The sequence below is a fragment of the Hemitrygon akajei genome, chromosome 3 (genome assembly GCF_048418815.1).
Source record: "Hemitrygon akajei chromosome 3, sHemAka1.3, whole genome shotgun sequence".
Classification (NCBI taxonomy): domain Eukaryota; kingdom Metazoa; phylum Chordata; class Chondrichthyes; order Myliobatiformes; family Dasyatidae; genus Hemitrygon; species Hemitrygon akajei.
Window position 1 is genome coordinate 1,892,175 of NC_133126.1, and position 26,013 is coordinate 1,918,187.

Consider the following 26,013-nt stretch of genomic DNA (forward strand, 5'->3'; position numbering starts at 1 on the left):
ACCATGACCGTCACCTCCCCTCCCCTCCCCATACACCCTGACCAGTCACCTCCCCTCCCCTCCCCATACACCCTGACCAGTCACCTCCCCTCCCCTCCCCATACACCCTGACCAGTCACCTCCCCTCCCCTCCCCATACACCATGACCGTCACCTCCCCTCCCCTCTCCGTACACCCTGACCAGTCACCTCCCCTCCCCATACACCCTGACCGTCACCTCCCCTCCCCTCCCCATACACCCTGACCAGTCACCTCCCCTCCCCTCCCCTCCCCATACACCCTGACCAGTCACCTCCCCTCCCCTCCCCTCCCCATACACCCTGACCAGTCACCTCCACTCCCCTCCCCTCCCCGTACACCCTGACCAGTCACCTCCCCTCCCCTCCCCTCCCCATACACCCTGACCAGTCACCTCCACTCCCCTCCCCTCCCCGTACACCCTGACCAGTCACCTCCCCTCCCCTCCCCTCCCCATACACCCTGACCAGTCACCTCCCCTCCCCTCCCCATACACCATGACTGTCACCTCCCCTCCCCTCCCCGTACACCATGACAGTCACCTCCCCTCCCCATACACCATGACTGTCACCTCCCCTCCCCTCCCCTCCCCATACACCCTGACCAGTCACCTCCCCTCCCCTCCCCTCCCCATACACCATGACTGTCACCTCCCCTCCCCTCCCCTCCCCATACACCCTGACCAGTCACCTCCCCTCCCCTCCCCTCCCCGTACACCATGACCAGTCACCTCCCCTCCCCTCCCCATACACCATGACTGTCACCTCCCCTCCCCTCCCCTCCCCATACACCCTGACCGTCACCTCCCCTCCCCTCCCTCCCCTCCCCTCCCCATACACCCTGACCGTCACCTCCCCTCCCCTCCCCATACACCATGACCAGTCACCTCCCCTCCCCTCCCCTCCCCATACACCCTGACCGTCACCTCCCCTCCCCTCCCCTCCCCTCCCCATACACCATGACTGTCACCTCCCCTCCCCTCCCCTCCCCTCCCCATACACCATGACTGTCACCTCCCCTCCCCTCCCCTCCCCTCCCCATACACCATGACTGTCACCTCCCCTCCCCTCCCCTCCCCTCCCCATACACCATGACTGTCACCTCCCCTCCCCTCCCCTCCCCATACACCATGACTGTCACCTCCCCTCCCCTCCCCTCCCCTCCCCATACACCATGACTGTCACCTCCCCTCCCCTCCCCTCCCCTCCCCATACACCATGACTGTCACCTCCCCTCCCCTCCCCTCCCCATACACCATGACTGTCACCTCCCCTCCCCTCCCCTCCCCCTCCCCATACACCATGACTGTCACCTCCCCTCCCCATACACCCTGACCGTCACCTCCCCTCCCCTCCCCTCCCCATACACCCTGACCGTCACCTCCCCTCCCCATACACCATGACCTTCACCTCCCCTCCCCATACACCATGACCGTCACCTCCCCTCACCTCCCCTCCCCATACACCATGACTGTCACCTCCCCTCCCCTCCCCTCCCCTCCCCTCCCCATACACCCTGACCAGTCACCTCCCCTCCCCATACACCCTGACCGTCACCTCCCCTCCCCTCCCCTCCCCTCCCCTCCCCATACACCCTGACCAGTCACCTCCCCTCCCCATACACCCTGACCGTCACCTCCCCTCACCTCCCCTCCCCATACACCATGACTGTCACCTCCCCTCCCCTCCCCTCCCCTCCCCCTCCCCATACACCCTGACCAGTCACCTCCCCTCCCCATACACCCTGACCGTCACCTCCCCTCCCCTCCCCATACACCCTGACCGTCACCTCCCCTCCCCTCCCCATACACCATGACTGTCACCTCCCCTCCCCTCCCCTCCCCTCCCCTCCCCATACACCCTGACCAGTCACCTCCCCTCCCCATACACCCTGACCGTCACCTCCCCTCCCCTCCCCATACACCCTGACCAGTCACCTCCCCTCCCCATACACCATGACCGTCACCTCCCCTCACCTCCCCTCCCCATACACCATGACTGTCACCTCCCCTCCCCTCCCCTCCCCTCCCCTCCCCATACACCCTGACCAGTCACCTCCCCTCCCCATACACCCTGACCGTCACCTCCCCTCCCCTCCCCATACACCCTGACCGTCACCTCCCCTCCCCATACACCCTGACCGTCACCTCCCCTCCCCATACACCATGACCAGTCACCTCCCCTCCCCTCCCCATACACCATGACCAGTCACCTCCCCTCCCCTCCCCTCCCCTCCCCATACACCATGACCGTCACCTCCCCTCCCCATACACCCTGACCAGTCACCTCCCCTCCCCTCCCCTCCCCCTCCCCATACACCCTGACCGTCACCTCCCCTCCCCTCCCCTCCCCTCCCCATACACCATGACTGTCACCTCCCCTCCCCTCCCCTCCCCATACACCATGACTGTCACCTCCCCTCCCCTCCCCTCCCCATACACCATGACCAGTCACCTCCCCTCCCCTCCCCTCCCCTCCCCATACACCATGACCGTCACCTCCCCTCCCCATACACCCTGACCAGTCATCTCCCCACCCCTCCGCTCCCCATACACCCTGACCGTCACCTCCCCTCCCCTCCCCTCCCCTCCCCATACACCATGACTGTCACCTCCCCTCCCCTCCCCTCCCCATACACCCTGACCGTCACCTCCCCTCCCCATACACCATGACTGTCACCTCCCCTCCCCTCCCCTCCCCATACACCATGACTGTCACCTCCCCTCCCCTCCCCTCCCCTCCCCATACACCATGACTGTCACCTCCCCTCCCCTCCCCTCCCCATACACCATGACTGCCACCTCCCCTCCCCATACACCATGACTGTCACCTCCCCTCCCCTCCCCTCCCCTCCCCATACACCATGACTGTCACCTCCCCTCCCCTCCCCTCCCCTCCCCATACACCATGACTGTCACCTCCCCTCCCCTCCCCTCCCCTCCCCTCCCCATACACCATGACTGTCACCTCCCCTCCCCTCCCCTCCCCATACACCCTGACCAGTCACCTCCCCTCCCCTCCCCGTACACCCTGACCAGTCACCTCCCCTCCCCTCCCCATACACCATGACCAGTCACCTCCCCTCCCCTCCCCATACACCCTGACCAGTCACCTCCCCTCCCCTCCCCATACACCATGACCAGTCACCTCCCCTCCCCTCCCCATACACCCTGACCAGTCACCTCCCCTCCCCTCCCCTCCCCATACACCCTGACCAGTCACCTCCCCTCCCCTCCCCTCCCCTCCCCATACACCCTGACCAGTCACCTCCCCTCCCCTCCCCTCCCCTCCCCATACACCCTGACCAGTCACCTCCCCTCCCCTCCCCATACACCATGACCAGTCACCTCCCCCTCCCCCTCCCCATACACCCTGACCAGTCACCTCCCCTCCCCTCCCCTCCCCATACACCCTGACCAGTCACCTCCCCTCCCCTCCCCTCCCCTCCCCATACACCCTGACCAGTCACCTCCCCTCCCCTCCCCTCCCCTCCCCATACACCCTGACCAGTCACCTCCCCTCCCCTCCCCATACACCCTGACCAGTCACCTCCCCTCCCCTCCCCATACACCATGACCAGTCACCTCCCCTCCCCTCCCCATACACCCTGACCAGTCACCTCCCCTCCCCTCCCCTCCCCATACACCATGACCAGTCACCTCCCCTCCCCTCCCCATACACCCTGACCAGTCACCTCCCCTCCCCTCCCCATACACCCTGACCAGTCACCTCCCCTCCCCTCCCCATACACCCTGACCAGTCACCTCCCCTCCCCTCCCCTCCCCGTACACCCTGACCAGTCACCTCCCCTCCCCTCCCCATACACCATGACTGTCACCTCCCCTCCCCTCCCCGTACACCATGACAGTCACCTCCCCTCCCCTCCCCATACACCATGACTGTCACCTCCCCTCCCCATACACCCTGACCAGTCACCTCCCCTCCCCTCCCCATACACCCTGACCAGTCACCTCCCCTCCCCTCCCCTCCCCGTACACCATGACCAGTCACCTCCCCTCCCCTCCCCTCCCCGTACACCATGACCAGTCACCTCCCCTCCCCTCCCCTCCCCGTACACCATGACCAGTCACCTCCCCTCCCCTCCCCTCCCCGTACACCATGACCAGTCACCTCCCCTCCCCTCCCCTCCCCATACACCATGACCAGTCACCTCCCCTCCCCTCCCCTCCCCGTACACCATGACCAGTCACCTCCCCTCCCCTCCCCTCCCCATACACCATGACCAGTCACCTCCCCTCCCCTCCCCTCCCCATACACCCTGACCAGTCACCTCCCCTCCCCTCCCCTCCCCGTACACCATGACCAGTCACCTCCCCTCCCCTCCCCATACACCCTGACCAGTCACCTCCCCTCCCCTCCCCTCCCCATACACCATGACCAGTCACCTCCCCTCCCCTCCCCATACACCCTGACCGTCACCTCCCCTCCCCATACACCATGACTGTCACCTCCCCTCCCCTCCCCTCCCCTCCCCATACACCATGACTGTCACCTCCCCTCCCCTCCCCTCCCCATACACCATGACTGTCACCTCCCCTCCCCCCCTCCCCTCCCCTCCCCATACACCCTGACCGTCACCTCCCCTCCCCATACACCATGACCTTCACCTCCCCTCCCCATACACCATGACCGTCACCTCCCCTCACCTCCCCTCCCCATACACCATGACTGTCACCTCCCCTCCCCTCCCCTCCCCTCCCCATACACCCTGACCGTCACCTCCCCTCCCCTCCCCTACACCCTGACCGACCGTCACCTCCCCTCCCCATACACCCTGACCGTCACCCTCCCCTCCCCATACACCCTGACCGTCACCTCCCCTCCCCTCCCCTCCCCATACACCCTGACCAGTCACCTCCCCTCCCCTCCCCATACACCCTGACCAGTCACCTCCCCTCCCCTCCCCATACACCATGACTGTCACCTCCCCTCCCCTCCCCTCCCCATACACCATGACTGTCACCTCCCCTCCCCTCCCCCTCCCCTCCCCATACACCATGACTGTCACCTCCCCTCCCCTCCCCTCCCCTCCCCATACACCATGACTGCCACCTCCCCTCCCCATACACCATGACTGTCACCTCCCCTCCCCTCCCCTCCCCTCCCCATACACCATGACTGTCACCTCCCCTCCCTCCCCTCCCCTCCCTGACCAGTCACCTCCCCTCCCCTCCCCTCCCCATACACCATGACTGTCACCTCCCCTCCCCTCCCCTCCCCTCCCTGACCAGTCACCTCCCCTCCCCTCCCCTCCCCATACACCATGACTGTCACCCTCCCCTCCCCATACACCATGACTGTCACCTCCCCTCCCCTCCCCTCCCCTCCCCATACACCTGACTGTCACCTCCCCTCCCCTCCCCTCCCCTCCCCTCCCCATACACCATGACTGTCACCTCCCCTCCCCTCCCCTCCCCTCCCCATACACCATGACTGTCACCTCCCCTCCCCATACACCCTGACCGTCACCTCCCCTCCCCATACACCCTGACCAGTCACCTCCCCTCCCCTCCCTCCCCATACACCATGACTGTCACCTCCCCTCCCCTCCCCTCCCCATACACCATGACCTTCACCTCCCTCCCTCCCTCCCCTCCCCATACACCATGACCTTCACCTCCCCTCCCCTCCCCTCCCCTCCCCATACACCATGACCTTCACCTCCCCTCCCCTCCCCTCCCCTCCCCATACACCATGACTGTCACCTCCCCTCCCCTCCCCTCCCCTCCCCATACACCCTGACCAGTCACCTCCCCTCCCCTCCCCTCCCCATACACCATGACCGTCACCTCCCTCTCCGTACAGCTTGACCCTCCCCTCCCCTCCCCGTACACCCTGACCAGTCCACCTCCCCTCCCCATACACCCTGACCGTCACCTCCCCTCCCCTCCCCATACACCCTGACCGTCACCTCCCCTCCCCATACACCCTGACCAGTCACCTCCCCTCCCATACACCCTGACCGTCACCTCCCCTCCCCTCCCCTCCCCTCCCCTCCCCGTACACCCTGACCAGTCACCTCCCCTCCCCTCCCCTCCCCTCCCTCCCCGTACACCTTGACCGTCACCTCCCCTCCCCTCCCCATACACGATGACCAGTCACCTCCCCTCCCTCCCCTCCCCATACACCATGACCGTCACCTCTCCTCCCCTCCCCATACACCCTGACCAGTCACCTCCCCTCCCCTCCCCATACACCATGACCGTCACCTCCCCTCCCCTCCCCATACACCCTGACCAGTCACCTCCCCGCCCCTCCCCATACACCCTGACCAGTCACCTCCCCTCCCCTCCCATACACCCTGACCAGTCACCTCCCCTCCCCTCCCCATACACCATGACCGTCACCTCCCCTCCCCTCTCCGTACACCCTGACCAGTCACCTCCCCTCCCCATAACACCCTGACCGTCACCTCCCCTCCCCTCCCCATACACCCTGACCAGTCACCTCCCCTCCCCTCCCCTCCCCATACACCCTGACCAGTCACCTCCCCTCCCCTCCCTCCCCATACACCCTGACCAGTCACCTCCACTCCCCTCCCCTCCCCGTACACCCTGACCAGTCACCTCCCCTCCCCTCCCCTCCCCATACACACCCTGACCAGTCACCTCCACTCCCCTCCCCTCCCCGTACACCCTGACCAGTCACCTCCCCTCCCTCCCCTCCCCATACACCCTGACCAGTCACCTCCCCTCCCCTCCCCATACACCATGACTGTCACCTCCCCTCCCCTCCCCGTACACCATGACAGTCACCTCCCCTCCCCATACACCATGACTGTCACCTCCCCTCCCCTCCCCTCCCCATACACCCTGACCAGTCACCTCCCCTCCCCTCCCCTCCCCATACACCATGACTGTCACCTCCCCTCCCCTCCCCTCCCCATACACCCTGACCAGTCACCTCCCCTCCCTCCCCTCCCCGTACACCATGACCAGTCACCTCCCCTCCCCTCCCATACACCATGACTGTCACCTCCCCTCCCCTCCCCTCCCCATACACCCTGACCGTCACCTCCCCTCCCCTCCCCTCCCCTCCCCTCCCCATACACCCTGACCGTCACCTCCCCTCCCCTCCCCATACACCATGACCAGTCACCTCCCCTCCCCTCCCCTCCCCATACACCCTGACCGTCACCTCCCCTCCCCTCCCCTCCCCATACACCATGACTGTCACCTCCCCTCCCCTCCCCTCCCCTCCCCATACACCATGACTGTCACCTCCCCTCCCCTCCCCGCCCTCCCATACACCATGACTGTCACCCTCCCCTCCCATACACCATGACTGTCACCTCCCCTCCCCTCCCCATACACCATGACCGTCACCTCCCCTCCCCTCCCCATACACCCTGACCGTCACCTCCCCTCCCCTCCCCTCCCCATACACCATGACTGTCACCTCCCCTCCCCTCCCATACACCATGACTGTCACCTCCCCTCCCCTCCCCATACACCCTGACCGTCACCTCCCCTCCCTCCCCTCCCCATACACCATGACTGTCACCTCCCTCCCCTCCCCTCCCCTCCCCATACACCATGACTGTCACCTCCCCTCCCCTCCCCTCCCCTCCCCATACACCATGACTGTCACCTCCCCTCCCCTCCCCTCCCCATACACCATGACTGTCACCTCCCCTCCCCTCCCCTCCCCTCCCCATACACCATGACTGTCACCTCCCCTCCCCATACACCCTGACCAGTCACCTCCCCTCCCCTCCCCTCCCCATACACCCTGACCGTCACCTCCCCTCCCCTCCCCTCCCCATACACCCTGACCGTCACCTCCCCTCCCCATACACCATGACCTTCACCTCCCCTCCCCATACACCATGACCGTCACCTCCCCTCACCTCCCCTCCCATACACCATGACTGTCACCTCCCCTCCCCTCCCCTCCCCTCCCCTCCCCATACACCCTGACCAGTCACCTCCCCTCCCCATACACCCTGACCGTCACCTCCCCTCCCCTCCCCTCCCCTCCCCTCCCCATACACCCTGACCGTCACCTCCCCTCACCTCCCCTCCCCATACACCATGACTGTCACCTCCCCTCCCCTCCCCTCCCCTCCCCTCCCCATACACCCTGACCAGTCACCTCCCCTCCCCATACACCCTGACCGTCACCTCCCCTCCCCTCCCATACACCCTGACCGTCACCTCCCCTCCCCTCCCCATACACCATGACTGTCACCTCCCTCCCCTCCCCTCCCCTCCCCTCCCCATACACCCTGACCAGTCACCTCCCTCCCCATACACCCTGACCGTCACCTCCCCTCCCCTCCCCATACACCCTGACCAGTCACCTCCCCTCCCCATACACCATGACCGTCACCTCCCCTCACCTCCCCTCCCCATACACCATGACTGTCACCTCCCCTCCCCTCCCCTCCCCTCCCCTCCCCATACACCCTGACCAGTCACCTCCCCTCCCCATACACCCTGACCGTCACCTCCCCTCCCCTCCCATACACCCTGACCGTCACCTCCCCTCCCCATACACCCTGACCGTCACCTCCCCTCCCCATACACCATGACCAGTCACCTCCCCTCCCCTCCCCATACACCATGACCAGTCACCTCCCCTCCCCTCCCCTCCCCTCCCCATACACCATGACCGTCACCTCCCCTCCCCATACACCCTGACCAGTCACCTCCCCTCCCCTCCCCTCCCCTCCCCATACACCATGACCGTCACCTCCCCTCCCCATACACCCTGACCAGTCACCTCCCCACCCCTCCCCTCCCCATACACCCTGACCGTCACCTCCCCTCCCCTCCCTCCCCTCCCCATACACCATGACTGTCACCTCCCCTCCCCTCCCTCCCCATACACCATGACTGTCACCTCCCCTCCCCTCCCCTCCCCATACACCATGACCAGTCACCTCCCCTCCCCTCCCCTCCCCTCCCCATACACCATGACCGTCACCTCCCCTCCCCATACACCCTGACCAGTCACCTCCCCACCCCTCCCCTCCCCATACACCCTGACCGTCACCTCCCCTCCCCTCCCCTCCCCTCCCATACACCATGACTGTCACCTCCCTCCCTCCCCTCCCCATACACCCTGACCGTCACCTCCCCTCCCCATACACCATGACTGTCACCTCCCTCCCCTCCCCTCCCCATACACCATGACTGCCACCTCCCCTCCCCATACACCATGACTGTCACCTCCCCTCCCCTCCCCTCCCCTCCCCATACACCATGACTGTCACCTCCCCTCCCCTCCCCTCCCCATACACCCTGACCGTCACCTCCCCTCCCCATACACCATGACTGTCACCTCCCCTCCCCTCCCTCCCCTCCCATACACCATGACTGCCACCTCCCCTCCCCATACACCATGACTGTCACCTCCCCTCCCCTCCCTCCCCTCCCCATACACCATGACTGTCACCTCCCCTCCCCTCCCCTCCCCATACACCATGACTGCCACCTCCCCTCCCCATACACCATGACTGTCACCTCCCCTCCCCTCCCTCCCCTCCCCATACACCAGTGACTGTCACCTCCCCTCCCCTCCCCTCCCCTCCCCATACACCATGACTGTCACCTCCCCTCCCCTCCCCTCCCCTCCCCTCCCCATACACCATGACTGTCACCTCCCCTCCCCTCCCCTCCCCATACACCATGACTGTCACCTCCCCTCCCCTCCCCTCCCCTCCCTGACCAGTCACCTCCCCTCCCCTCCCCTCCCCATACACCATGACTGTCACCTCCCCTCCCCTCCCCTCCCATACACCATGACTGTCACCTCCCCTCCCCTCCCCTCCCCTCCCCATACACCATGACTGTCACCTCCCCTCCCCTCCCCTCCCCTCCCCTCCCCATACACCATGACTGTCACCTCCCCTCCCCTCCCCTCCCCAGACACCCTGACCAGGTCACCTCCCCTCCCCTCCCTCCCCTCCCCTCCCCTCCCTGACCAGTCACCTCCCCTCCCCATACACCATGACTGTCACCTCCCCTCCCCTCCCCTCCCATACACCCTGACTGTCACCTCCCCTCCCCTCCCCTCCCTCCCCTCCCCATACACCATGACTGTCACCTCCCCTCCCCTCCCCTCCCCTCCCCATACACCCTGACCGTCACCTCCCCTCCCCTCCCCTCCCCTCCCCATACACCATGACTGTCACCTCCCTCCCTCCCTCCCCATACACCATGACCTTCACCTCCCCTCCCCCTCCCCTCCCTCCCTACACCATGACCTTCACCTCCCCTCCCCTCCCCTCCCCTCCCCATACACCATGACCTTCACCTCCCCTCCCCTCCCCTCCCTCCCCCATACACCATGACTGTCACCTCCCCTCCCCTCCCCATACACCATGACCTTCACCTCCCCTCCCCTCCCCTCCCCTCCCATACACCATGACTGTCACCTCCCCTCCCCTCCCCATACACCATGACCTTCACCTCCCCTCCCCTCCCCTCCCATACACCATGACCGTCACCTCCCCTCTCCGTACAGCTTGACCCTCCCCTCCCTCCCCGTACACCCTGACCAGTCACCTCCCCCTCCCCATACACCCTGACCGTCACCTCCCCTCCCCTCCCCATACACCCTGACCGTCACCTCCCCTCCCCATACACCCTGACCAGTCACCTCCCCTCCCATACACCCTGACCGTCACCTCCCCTCCCCGTACACCCTGACCGTCACCTCCCCTCCCCTCCCCTCCCCTCCCCTCCCCGTACACCCTGACCAGTCACCTCCCCTCCCCTCCCCTCCCTCCCCTCCCCGTACACCTTGACCGTCACCTCCCCTCCCCTCCCCATACACGATGACCAGTCACCTCCCCTCCCCTCCCCTCCCCATACACCATGGACCGTCACCTTTCCTCCCCTCCCCATACACCCTGACCAGTCACCTCCCCTCCCCTCCCCATACACCATGACCGTCACCTCCCTCCCCTCCCCATACACCCTGACCAGTCACCTCCCCTCCCCTCCCCATACACCCTGACCAGTCACCTCCCCTCCCCTCCCATACACCCTGACCAGTCACCTCCCCTCCCTCCCCATACACCATGACCGTCACCTCCCCTCCCCTCTCCGTACACCCTGACCAGTCACCTCCCCTCCCCATACACCCTGACCAGTCCCTCCCCTCCCATCCCCTCCCCATACACCTTGACCCTCCCCGCTCTCCCTGTACACCCTGACCAGTCACCTCCCCTCCCCATACACCATGACCGTCACCTCCCCTCCCCTCCCCTCCCCATACACCATGACCGTCACCTCCCCTCCCCTCCCCTCCCCATACACCCTGACCAGTCACCTCCCCTCCCCTCCCCATACACCATGACCGTCACCTCCCCTCCCCATACAACTTGACCAGTCACCTCCCCTCCCCTCCCCATACACCCTGACCAGTCACCTCCCCTCCCCATACACCATGACCAGTCACCTCCCCTCCCCTCCCCTCCCCTCCCCATACACCCTGACCAGTCACCTCCCCTCCCCATACACCATGACCAGTCACCTCCCCTCCCCTCCCCTCCCCTCCCCTCCCCATACACCCTGACCGTCACCTCCCCTCCCCTCCCCTCCCTCCCCATACACCCTGACCAGTCACCTCCCTCCCCATACACCCTGACCAGTCACCTCCCCTACCCTCCCCATACACCCTGACCAGTCACCTCCCCTCCCCTCCCCATACACCATGACCAGTCACCTCCCCTCCCATCCCCCTCCCCGTACACCCTGACCAGTCACCTCCCCTCCCATCCCCTCCCCATACACCTTGACCCTCCCCGCTCTCCCTGTACACCATGACCGTCACCTCCCCTCCCCCATACACCATGACCAGTCACCTCCCCTCCCCTCCCCGTACACCCTGATCAGTCACCTCCCCTCCCCTCCCCTCCCCATACACCCTGACCAGTCACCTCCCCTCCCCTCCCCGCCCCATACACCCTGATCAGTCACCTCCCCTCCCCTCCCCTCCCCATACACCATGACCTTCACCTCCCCTCCCCTCCCCGTACACCCTGACCAGTCACCTCCCCTCCCCTCCCCTCCCCATACACCCTGATCAGTCACCTCCCCTCCCCTCCCCATACACCATGACCGTCACCTCCCCTCCCTCCCGTACACCCTGACCAGTCACCTCCCCTCCCCTCCCCTCCCCATACACCCTGACCAGTCACCTCCCCTCCCCTCCCCTCCCCATACACCCTGATCAGTCACCTCCCCTCCCCTCCCCTCCCCATACACCATGACCTTCACCTCCCCTCCCCTCCCCTCCCCGTACACCCTGACCAGTCACCTCCCCTCCCCTCCCCTCCCCATACACCATGACCAGTCACCTCCCCTCCCCGTACACCATGACGTCACCTCCCCTCCCCTCCCCATACACCCTGACCAGTCACCTCCCCTCCCCTCCCCATACACCCTGACCAGTCACCTCCCCTCCCCTCCCCATACACCCTGACCAGTCACCTCCCCTCCCCTCCCCATACACCCTGACCAGTCACCTCCCCTCCCCGTACACCATGACCGTCACCTCCCCTCCCTCCCCATACACCCTGACCTTCACCTCCCCTCCCCCTCCCCTCCCCTCCCCTCCCCATACACCCTGACCAGTCACCTCCCTCCCCTCCCCATACACCCTGACCAGTCACCTCCCCTCCCCTCCCCTCCCCTCCCCTCCCCATACACCCTGACCTTCACCTCCCCTCCCCTCCCCATACACCCTGACCAGTCACCTCCCCTCCCCTCCCCTCCCCATACACCCTGACCGTCACCTCCCCTCCCCTCCCCTCCCCTCCCCTCCCCATACACCATGACCTTCACCTCCCCTCCCCTCCCCTCCCCATACACCATGACCAGTCCACCTCCCCTCCCCTCCCCTCCCCATACACCCTGACCAGTCACCTCCCCTCCCCTCCCCGTACACCCTGACCAGTCACCTCCCCTCCCCTCCCCTCCCCATACACCCTGACCGTCACCTCCCCTCCCCATACACCCTGACCAGTCACCTCCCCTCCCCTCCCCATACACCCTGACCAGTCACCTCCCCCTCCCCCTCACCCATACACCCTGACCAGTCACCCTCCTCCCCTCCCCTCCCCTCCCCTCCCCTCCCCTCCCCATACACCCTGACCAGTCACCTCCCCTCCCCTCCCCTCCCCTCCCCTCCCTCCCTGACCAGTCACCTCCCCTCCCCTCCCCTCCCCTCCCTGACCAGTCACCTCCCCTCCCCTCCCCATACACCATGACCAGTCACCTCCCCTCCCTCCCCGTACACCCTGATCAGTCACCTCCCCTCCCCATACACCCTGACCAGTCACCTCCCCTCCCCCTCCCATACACCCTGACCAGTCACCTCCCCTCCCCTCCCCATACACCATGACCAGTCACCTCCCCTCCCCTCCCCGTACACCATGACCAGCTCACCTCCCCTCCCCTCCCATACACCCTGACCAGTCACCTCCCCTCCCCTCCCCTCCCCATACACCATGACCAGTCACCTCCCCTCCCCTCCCCATACACCCTGACCAGGTCACCTCCCCTCCCCTCCCCTCCCCATACACCCATGACCTTCACCTCCCCTCCCCTCCCCTCCCCATACACCATGACCAGTCACCTCCCCTCCCCTCCCCTCCCCATACACCATGACCAGTCACCTCCCCTCCCCTCCCCATACACCATGACCAGTCACCTCCCCTCCCCTCCCCGTACACCATGACCAGTCACCTCCCCTCCCCTCCCCAGACACCCTGACCAGTCACCTCCCCTCCCCTCCCCTCCCCATACACCATGACAGTCACCTCCCCTCCCCTCCCCATACACCATGACCTTCACCTCCCCCTCCCCTCCCCTCCCCATACACCCTGACCGTCACCTCCCCTCCCCTCTCCATACACCATGACCTTCACCTCCCCTCCCCATACACCCTGACCGTCACCTCCCCTCCCCATACACCTGACCAGTCACCTCCCCTCCCCTCCCCATACACCCTGACCAGTCACCTCCCCTCCCCTCCCCTCCCCTCCCCATACACCATGACCAGTCACCTCCCCTCCCCTCCCCGTACACCCTGATCAGTCACCTCCCCTCCCCATACACCCTGACCAGTCACCTCCCCTCCCCTCCCCATACACCCTGACCAGTCACCTCCCCTCCCCTCCCCTCCCCTCCCTGACCAGTCACCTCCCCTCCCCTCCCCTCCCCTCCCCTCCCCATACACCCTGACCGTCACCTCCCCTCCCCTCCCCATACACCATGACCAGTCACCTCCCCTCCCCTCCCCATACACCATGACTGTCACCTCCCCTCCCCTCCCCTCCCCTCCCTGACCAGTCACCTCCCCTCCCCTCCCCTCCCTCCCCTCCCCATACACCCTGACCGTCACCTCCCCTCCCCTCCCCATACACCATGACCAGTCACCTCCCCTCCCCTCCCCATACACCATGACTGTCACCTCCCCTCCCCTCCCCTCCCCATACACCCTGACCAGTCACCTCCCCTCCCCTCCCCATACACCCTGACCAGTCACCTCCCCTCCCCTCCCCATACACCCTGACCAGTCACCTCCCCTCCCCTCCCCATACACCATGACCAGTCACCTCCCCTCCCCATACACCATGACCAGTCACCTCCCCTCCCCTCCCCATACACCATGACTGTCACCTCCCCTCCCCTCCCCTCCCCATACACCCTGACCAGTCACCTCCCCTCCCCTCCCCATACACCCTGACCAGTCACCTCCCCTCCCCTCCCCATACACCCTGACCAGTCACCTCCCCTCCCCTCCCCATACACCCTGACCAGTCACCTCCCCTCCCTCCCCATACACCATGACCAGTCACCTCCCCTCCCCTCCCCATACACCCGACTGGCACCTCCCCTCCCCTCCCCTCCCCTCCCCATACACCCTGACCAGTCACCTCCCCTCCCCTCCCCATACACCCTGACCAGTCACCTCCCCTCCCCTCCCCCATACACCCTGACCAGCACCTCCCCTCCCCTCCCCATACACCCTGACCAGTCACCTCCCCTCCCCTCCCCATACACCCTGACCAGTCACCTCCCTCCCCTCCCCATACACCCTGACCAGTCACCTCCCCTCCCTCCCCATACACCCTGACCAGTCACCTCCCCTCCCCTCCCCATACACCCTGACCAGTCACCTCCCCTCCCCTCCCCATACACCCTGACTGTCACCTCCCTCCCCTCCCCTCCCCTCCCCATACACCCTGACCAGTCACCTCCCCTCCCCTCCCCATACACCCTGACCAGTCACCTCCCCTCCCCTCCCCATACACCCTGACCAGTCACCTCCCCTCCCTCCCCATACACCCTGACCAGTCACCTCCCCTCCCCTCCCATACACCCTGACCAGTCACCTCCCCTCCCCTCCCCATACACCCTGACCAGGTCACCTCCCCTCCCCTCCCCATACACCATGACCAGTCACCTCCCCTCCCCATACACCATGACCAGTCACCTCCCCTCCCCTCCCCATACACCATGACTGTCACCTCCCCTCCCCTCCCCTCCCCATACACCCTGACCAGTCACCTCCCCTCCCCTCCCCATACACCCTGACCAGTCACCTCCCCTCCCCTCCCATACACCATGACCGTCACCTCCCCTCCCCTCCCCATACACCATGACCAGTCACCTCCCCTCCCCTCCCCATACACCATGACTGTCACCTCCCCTCCCCTCCCCTCCCCTCCCTGACCAGTCACCTCCCCTCCCCTCCCCTCCCCTCCCCTCCCCATACACCTGACCGTCACCTCCCCTCCCCTCCCCATACACCATGACCAGTCACCTCCCCTCCCCTCCCCATACACCATGACTGTCACCTCCCCTCCCCTCCCCTCCCCATACACCCTGACCAGTCACCTCCCCTCCCCTCCCCATACACCCTGACCAGTCACCTCCCCTCCCCTCCCCATACACCCTGACCAGTCACCTCCCCTCCCCGTACACCATGACCGTCACCTCCCCTCTCCCTCCCCATACACCCTGACCTTCACCTCCCCTCCCCTCCCCTCCCCTCCCCTCCCCATACACCCTGACCAGTCACCTCCCCTCCCCTCCCCATACACCCTGACCAGTCACCTCCCCTCCCCTCCCTCCCCATACACCCTGACCAGTCACCTCCCCTCCCCTCCCCTCCCCTCCCCCTCCCCATACACCCTGACCTTCACCTCCCCTCCCCTCCCCTCCCCATACACCCTGACCAGTCACCTCCCCTCCCCCCTCCCCTCCCCATACACCCTGACCAGTCACCTCCCCTCCCCTCCCCATACACCATGACCTTCACCTCCCCTCCCCTCCCCTCCCCGTACACCCTGACCAGTCACCTCCCCTCCCCTCCCCATACACCATGACCTTCCCCTCCCCTCCCCGTACACCCTGACCAGTCACCTCCCCTCCCCTCCCCATACACCCTGACCAGTCACCTCCCTCCCCTCCCCATACACCCTGACCAGTCACCTCCCCTCCCCTCCCCATACACCCTGACCAGTCACCTCCCGTCCCCTCCCCTCCCCATACACCCTGACCAGTCACCTCCCCGCCCCTCCCCTCCCCTCCCCTCCCATACACCCTGACCTTCACCTCCCCTCCCCTCCCCTCCCCATACACCCTGACCAGTCACCTCCCCTCCCTCCCCTCCCCATACACCCTGACCAGTCACCTCCCCTCCCCTCCCCATACACCATGACCTTCACCTCCCCTCCCCTCCCCATACACCCTGACTGTCACCTCCCCTCCCCTCCCCATACACCATGACCTCCCCTCCCCTCCCCGTACACCCTGACCAGTCACCTCCCTCCCCTCCCCTCCCCATACACCATGACCAGTCACCTCCCCTCCCCTCCCCGTACACCCTGATCAGTCACCTCCCCTCCCCATACACCCTGACCAGTCACCTCCCTCCCCTCCCCATACACCATGACCAGTCACCTCCCCTCCCCTCCCCGTACACCATGACCAGTCACCTCCCCTCCCCTCCCATACACCCTGACCAGTCACCTCCCCCTCCCCTCCCCTCCCCATACACCCTGACCAGCTCACCTCCCCTCCCCTCCCCATACACCATGACCTTCCCCTCCCCTCCCCGTACACCCTGACCAGTCACCTCCCCTCCCCTCCCCTCCCCATACACCATGACCAGTCACCTCCCCTCCCCTCCCCGTACACCCTGACCAGTCACCTCCCCTCCCTCCCCATACACCATGACCAGTCACCTCCCCTCCCCTCCCCGTACACCCTGACCAGTCACCTCCCCTCCCCTCCCCGTACACCATGACCAGTCACCTCCCCTCCCCTCCCCATACACCCTGACCAGTCACCTCCCCTCCCCTCCCCTCCCCATACACCATGACCAGTCACCTCCCCTCCCCTCCCCATACACCATGACCAGTCACCTCCCCTCCCCTCCCCTCCCCATACACCATGACCAGTCACCTCCCCTCCCCTCCCCTCCCCGTACACCCTGATCAGTCACCTCCCCTCCCCATACACCATGACCAGTCACCTCCCCTCCCCTCCCCTCCCCGTACACCCTGATCAGTCACCTCCCCTCCCCATACACCATGACCAGTCACCTCCCCTCCCCTCCCCGTACACCCTGATCAGTCACCTCCCCTCCCCATACACCCTGACCAGTCACCTCCCTCCCCTCCCCATACACCCTGACCAGTCACCTCCCCTCCCTCCCCTCCCCTCCCTGACCAGTCACCTCCCCTCCCCTCCCCTCCCCTCCCCTCCCCATACACCCTGACCGTCACCTCCCCTCCCCTCCCCATACACCATGACCAGTCACCTCCCCTCCCCATACACCCTGACCGTCACCTCCCCTCCCCTCCCCTCCCCATACACCCTGACCAGTCACCTCCCCTCCCCTCCCATACACCCTGACCAGTCACCTCCCCTCCCCTCCCCATACACCCTGACCGTCACCTCCCCTCCCCTCCCCATACACCATGACCAGTCACCTCCCCTCCCCATACACCATGACTGTCACCTCCCCTCCCCTCCCCTCCCCATACACCCTGACCAGTCACCTCCCCTCCCCTCCCCATACACCCTGACCAGTCACCTCCCCTCCCCTCCCCTCCCCATACACCATGACCGTCACCTCCCCTCCCTCCCCATACACCCTGACCTTCACCTCCCCTCCCCTCCCCTCCCCTCCCCTCCCCATACACCCTGACCAGTCACCTCCCCTCCCCTCCCCATACACCCTGACCAGTCACCTCCCCTCCCCTCCCCTCCCCATACACCCTGACCAGTCACCTCCCCTCCCTCCCCTCCCCTCCCCTCCCCATACACCCTGACCTTCACCTCCCCTCCCCCTCCCCATACACCCTGACCAGTCACCTCCCCTCCCCTCCCCATACACCATGACCGTCACCTCCCCTCCCCTCCCCATACACCATGACTGTCACCTCCCCTCCCCTCCCCTCCCCATACACCCTGACCTTCACCTCCCCTCCCCCTCCCCATACACCATGACCGTCACCTCCCCTCCCCTCCCCATACACCCTGACCGTCACCTCCCCTCCCCTCCCCATACACCATGACCGTCACCTCCCCTCCCCTCCCCATACACCCTGACCAGTCACCTCCCCTCCCCTCCCCATACACCCTGACCAGTCACCTCCCCTCCCCTCCCCATACACCCTGACCAGTCACCTCCCCTCCCCTCCCCTCCCCTGACCGTCACCTCCCCTCCCCTCCCCTCCCCATACACCCTGACCAGTCACCTCCCCTCCCCTCCCCAGACACCCTGACCAGTCACCTCCCCTCCCCTCCCCATACACCTGACCAGTCACCTCCCCTCCCCTCCCCTCCCCTGACCGTCACCTCCCCTCCCCTCCCCTCCCCATACACCATGACCGTCACCTCCCCTCCCCTCCCCATACACCCTGACCAGTCACCTCCCCTCCCCATACACCATGACCGTCACCTCCCCTCCCCTCCCCTCCCCTCCCCTCCCCATACACCCTGACCAGTCACCTCCCCTCCCATACACCCTGATCAGTCACCTCCCCTCCCCTCCCCATACACCCTGACCAGTCACCTCCCCTCCCCTCCCCTCCCCTCCCCTCCCCATACACCCTGACCAGTCACCTCCCCTCCCCTCCCCTCCCCTCCCCTCACCATACACCCTGACCAGTCACCTCCCCTCCCCTCCCCTCCCCATACACCATGACCGTCACCTCCACTCCCCTCCCCTCCCCTCCCCTCCCATAAACCTGTCCAGTCACCTCCCCTCCCCTCCCCTCCCCTCCCCTCCCCATACACCATGACCGTCACCTCCACTCCCCTCCCCTCCCCTCCCCTCCCCATACACCATGACCGTCACCTCCCCTCCCCTCCCCTCCCCTCCCCATACACCATAACCAGTCACCTCCCCTCCCCATACACCATGACCAGTCACCTCCCCTCCCCTCCCCATACACCATGACCGTCACCTCCCCTCCCCTCCCCTCCCCATACACCCTGTCCCAGTCACCTCCCCTCCCCATACACCCTGACCAGTCACCTCCCCTCACCATACACCATGACCGTCACCTCCCCTCCCCTCCCCTCCCCATACACCATGACCAGTCACCTCCCCTCCCCATACACCCTGACCGTCACCTCCCCTCCCTCCCCTCCCCATACACCATGACCAGTCACCTCCCCTCCCCTCCCCATACACCATGACCGTCACCTCCCCTCCCCTCCCCATACACCCTGACCAGTCACCTCCCCTCCCCTCCCCTCCCCGTACACCCTGACCAGTCACCTCCCCTCCCCATACACCCTGACCGTCACCTCCCCTCCCATCCCCTCCCCATACACCTTGACCCTCCCCGCTCTCCCTGTACACCCTGACCAGTCACCTCCCCTCCCCATACACCCTGACCAGTCACCTCCCCTCCCCTCCCCATACACCCTGACCAGATCACCTCCCCTCCCCTCCCCATACACCCTGACCAGTCACCTCCCCTCCCCTCCCCATACACCCTGACCAGTCACCTCCCCTCCCCATACACCCTGACCAGCTCACCTCCCCTCCCCATACACCATGACCAGTCACCTCCCCTCCCCATACACCATGACCGTCACCTCCCCTCCCCTCCCCATACACCCTGACCAGTCACCCTCCCCTCCCCATACACCATGACCAGTCACCTCCCCTCCCCATACACCCTGACCAGTCACCTCCCCTCCCCTCCCCGTACACCCTGACCGTCACCTCCCCTCCCCTCCCCATACACCCTGACCAGTCACCTCCCCTCCCCTCCCCATACACCATGACCGTCACCCTCCACTCCCCGTACACCATGACCAGTCACCTCCCCTCCCCATACACCATGACCGTCACCTCCACTCCCCGTACACCATGACCAGTCACCTCCCTCCCCTCCCCATACACCCTGACCAGTCACCTCCCCTCCCCTCCCCTCCCTGACCAGTCACCTCCCCTCCCCTCCCCTCCCCATACACCCTGACCAGTCACCTCCCCTCCCCTCACCCTCCCCTCCCCATACACCATGACCGTCACCTCCCCTCCCCTCCCCATACACCCTGACCAGTCACCTCCCCTCCCCTCCCCATACACCATGACCAGTCACCTCCCCTCCCCTCCCCATACAACCCTGACCAGTCACCTCCCCTCCCCTCCCCATACACCCTGACCAGTCACCTCCCCTCCCCTCCCCATACACCATGACCAGTCACCTCCCCTCCCCTCCCCATACACCATGACCGTCACCTCCCCTCCCCTCCCCATACACCATGACCGTCACCCTCCCCTCACCTCCCCATACACCATGACCAGTCACCTCCCCTCCCCATACACCATGACCGTCACCTCCACTCCCCCATACACCCTGACCAGTCACCTCCCCTCCCCTCCCCTCCCCATACACCCTGACCGTCACCTCCACTCCCCATCACACCCTGACCGTCACCTCCCTCCCCATACACCCTGACCAGTCACCCTCCCTCCCCTCCACTCCCCATACACCCTGACCAGTCACCTCCCCTCCCCTCCCCTCCCCATACACCCTGACCAGTCACCTCCACTCCCCATACACCCTGACCAGTCACCTCCCCTCCCCATACACCATGACCAGTCACCTCCCCTCCCCATACACCATGACCGTCACCTCCACTCCCCATACACCCTGACCAGTCACCTCCCCTCCCCTCCCCTCCCCATACACCATGACCGTCACCTCCCCTCCCCTCCCCATACACCCTGACCAGTCACCTCCCCTCCCCATACACCCTGACCGTCACCCTCCACTCCCCATACACCCTGACCGTCACCTCCCCTCCCCATACACCCTGACCAGTCACCTCCCCTCCCCTCCCCATACACCTTGACCAGTCACCTCCCCTCCCCATACACCATGACCGTCACCTCCACTCCCCATACACCCTGACCAGTCACCTCCCCTCCCCTCCCCTCCCATACACCCTGACCAGTCACCTCCCCTCCCCTCCCCTCCCCTCCCCTCCCCTCCCCATACACCCTGACCAGTCACCTCCCCTCCCCATACACCCTGACCGTCACCTCCACTCCCCATACACCCTGACCGTCACCTCCCCTCCCCATACACCCTGACCAGTCACCTCCCCTCCCCCTCCCCATACACCTTGACCAGTCACCTCCCCTCCCCATACACCATGACCGTCACCCTCCCTCCCCATACACCCTGACCAGTCACCTCCCCACCCCTCCCCTCCCCATACACCCTGACCAGTCACCTCCCCTCCCTCCACTCCCCTCCCTGACCAGTCACCTCCCCCTCCCATCCCCTTCCCCTCCCTGTGCACCCTGCCCCCTCTGCTCCCCATGCACGCTGTCCCCCTCCTCTCCCCATATACCCTGACCGTACACCTTTCCATCTCATCCCTGTACAATCTATCATCTCCCCTCCCCGTGCACCCAGATCCCCCTCCCTCCCTGTACACCCTGACCAGTCACCTCCCCCTCCCATCCCCGTACACCCTGACCCCCCCACCCCATGCACCTTGACCCCCTCCCCTCCCATATACCCTGCCTGAGCTGTGCACCCATTGAGAACTGAGAAGACCAGTGCTGTTGCTCCACGCCGCGTCTGTTATCAGCCGGCCTCACACTGGAACTAATGTTTGATTTGAAACCCGCTGTAGCAGAACGGATTTTCACTTTCTCTTTCATGACTCCTCTCAGCTTTCTGTGAACTTCCTGTTGTGCTGCTCCCAGCCTGTCTGTGGCAAGGTCTTAGTCCTGGAGAAAGATTATAACCTGTGCCTTTTATTCGTCCTTGTGAATCACATGCACTGTTTTCTTTGCTCTTCCGTCATAAAACTCACCATTAACAATTCCATAAACACAAGAGATTCTGCAGATGCTGGAAATCCAGAGCAACACATACAGGATACCAAGGGAACTCAGCAGGTCAGGCTGAATCTATGGAGACGAATAAACAGTTGATGTTTCCCATCGAGACCCTTCATCATAACTGCTCTCCAATTCAATGATTCACACTGGCTCTCTGACCTGTCCTGGAGAACCTGATTATAAATTCTCATCAATCCAGAACTCAGCTGCATGCTCCATTGCTGGTACTCCAGAGGAACCCCTCCTCAGTGAGGACCGATCTAGGGTCTGGGGTCTTTGACCAGATCTGTGGTGGAGTAGCTCTCCGTGCTGGTTTGTGATTAGACCCACCTCTCCCCTTCCAGCCCTTTTCCTGTTCAGCTATCCTTTCACTGCCACTTGTCTCTGCTCACTTGAGTAACAGACACAAAATGCTGGAGGAACTCAGCAAGTCCGGCAGCATCTATGGAAAGGAATAAGTCAATGCTTCAAGACAAGACTCTTCATCAGTACTGGGCTCCGCTCTCTTCAACTGAATTCCTGTTTCAGCTCGCTGTAATCTGTCCAGTTCCCACTCTGATACTTTTTGTCCTGTTCTGTTTCACTCTCTGACCCTTTAATCATGTTCCACCTTTAACCACTCCCCCCTCCCTCAGGAGGACAGACCCACATCGAATCCAGAGAGAGAAGCAAACTGACCTCAGTGGTTGGGAAGATGTTGGAGTCAATTATTAAGGATGAGTTCTCAGGGCACTTGGAGGCACATGATAAAATAGGCCATAGTCAGCATAGTTCCCTGCCTGACAAATCTGTTGGAATTCTTTGAAGAAACAACAAGGAAGATAGACAAAGCGGAATTAGTTGATGTTGTGTACTTGGATTTTCAGAAGGCTCTTGACAAGGTCCCACAAGCACGAGCTCATGTTATTACAGGAAGGTATGAATAAACTATTGGCTGATTGGCAGGAGGGAATGAGTGGGAATAATGGGAGTCTTTTCTGGTTGGCTGCTGGTGACTAATGGTGTTCCACAGGTGTCTGTGTTGGGACCGATTCTTTTTATGTTATATGTCAATGATTTGGATGATGAAATTGATAGCTTTGGGGCCAAGTTTGTGGATGATACAAAAATAAGCGGAGGGGCAGGTAGTTTTGAGGAAGTAGAGAGGCTACAGAAGGATTAGACAGATTAGGAGAAAGGACAAAGAAATGACAGATGGAATACAATGTCAGGAAGTGTATGGTCATGCACTTTGGTAGAAGAAACAAAAGGGTTGAAAAAAGGCAAATGGAATGTTGGCCTTCATTGCTAGAGGGATTGAATTCAAGAGCATGGAGGTCATGCTGCAACTGTACAGGGTACTGGGGAGCTGCACCTGGGGTACTGTGTGCAGTTCTGGTCTCCTTACTTTTTAAAAAAAAACTTTTTAATTGAGTTTTCAGATAATTACAGAAAGAAGAAGAAAAAGAATACCCTTCCCCCCTCCCCTTAGCCCCTCCCCCTTAACATCCCTATAGAAAAAGAAAGAAAGAAAGAAAGTGCCTGGATATCGGAACATCCCCACATGCTCCATGGAGTTCGTAATAGATAGATAGATAGATAGATAGATAGATACTTTATTCATCCCCATGGGGAAATTCAACATTTTTTCCAATGTCCCATACACTTATTGTAGCAAAACTAATTACATACAATACTTAACTCAGTAAAAATATGATATGCATCTAAAATCGCCCTCTCAAAAAGCAGTAATAAATAGCTTTTAAAAAGTTCTTAAGTAGTTTACTTAAATATATTGAGTCCTAACCCCGGCACTTTAACATATCTTACTCCTGGTGGTTGAATTGTAAAGCCGAATGGCATTGGGGAGTATTGATCTCTTCATCCTGTCTGAGGAGCATTGTATCGATAGCAACCTGTCGCTGAAACTGCTTCTCTGTCTCTGGATGGTGCTATGTAGAGGATGTTCAGGGTTTTCCATAATTGACCGTAGCCTACTCAGCGCCCTTCGCTCTGCTACCGATGTTATACTCTCCAGTACTTTGCCCATGACAGAGCCCGCCTTCCTTACCAGCTTATTAAGACGTGAGGCGTCCCTCTTCTTAATGCTGCCTCCCCAACACGCCACCACAAAGAAGAGGGCGCTCTCCACAACTGACCTATAGAACATCTTCAGCATCTCACTACAAACATTGAATGACGCCAACCTTCTAAGGAAGTACAGTCGACTCTGTGCCTTCCTGCACAAGGCATCTGTGTTGGCAGTCCAGTCTAGCTTCTAATAGCTTTAGTATATATATTTATTTCTTTCCCCAAATAACCAATTATTTTATCTTCAGAGCACCTATATATTTAATCCTGTCTTTTGTAAATAAGGGCGCCAAATTTTCAAAAATGTTTCATATTTATCTCTTAAATTATAACTGGTCTCCTTACTTGAGGAGGGATATACTGGCTTTGGAGGTGGTGCAGAGGAGGTTCACCAGGTTGATTCCAGAGATGAGGGGGTTAGATTACGAGGAGAGATTGAGTTGTCAGGCACTGTACTTGCTGGACTTCAGAAGAATGAGAGGAGATCTTACAGAAGCATATAAAATTATGAAAGGGATAGATAAGGTAGAGGCAGGAAAGTTGTTTCCACTGGTAGGTGAGACAAGAACTAGGGGACATAGCCTCAAGATTTTGGGGAGTAGATATAGGCCAGAGCTAAGGAGGAACTGCTTTTCTCAAAGGCTGATGAACCTGTGGAATTCTCTGCCCAATGAAGCAGTGGACACTACCTCAGTAAATATATTTAACACAAGGTTGGGTGGATTTTGCATAGTAGGGGAATTGAGGGTTATGGGGAAAAGGCAGGTAGGTGGAGATGAGTCCATGGCCAGATCAGCCATGATCTTATTGAATGGTGGAGCAGACTCGACGGGCCAGATGGCCGACTCCTGCTCCTATTCCTTATGTTCTTATGACTATTTTATAAATGGAGAAAAAAATACAAAAAACTAGGACACAAAGGGACTTGGGAGTCCTTGTGCAGGATTCCCTAAAAGTTAATTTGCAGGTTGAGTCAGTGGTGAGGAAGGCAAATGCAATGTTAGCATTCAATTCAAGAGAACTAGAATATAAAAGCAAGGATGTGATGTTGAAACTTTATAAAGCAAAGGTGAGGCCTCACTTGGAGTATTGTGAGCAGGTTTGGCCCCTTGTCTTAGAAAGGATGTGTTGAAACTGGAGAGGGTTCAAAGGAGGTTCACGAAAATGATTCCAGGATTGAATGGCTTGTCATATGAAGAGTGTTTGATGGCTCTGGGCCTGTATTCACTGGAATTCAGGAGAATGAGATGTGACCTCATTGAAACATGTCGAATGGTGAAAGGCCTTGATAGTTGATGTGGAGAAAATGTTTCCTATGACAGGAGAGTCTAAGCCTCAGAATAGAGGGGCATTCTTTTAGAATGGAGATGAGGAGGAATTTCTTTAGCTAGAGAATAGTGAATCTGTGGAAGCCAAGTCTTCATGGAAACATAGAAGGCCTACAGCACAATACAGGCCCTTTGGCCCACAAAGCTGAGCCAAACATGTCCCTACCTTAGAACTACCTAGACTTTACCCATGCCCTCTATTTTTCTAAGCTCCATGTAGCCATCCA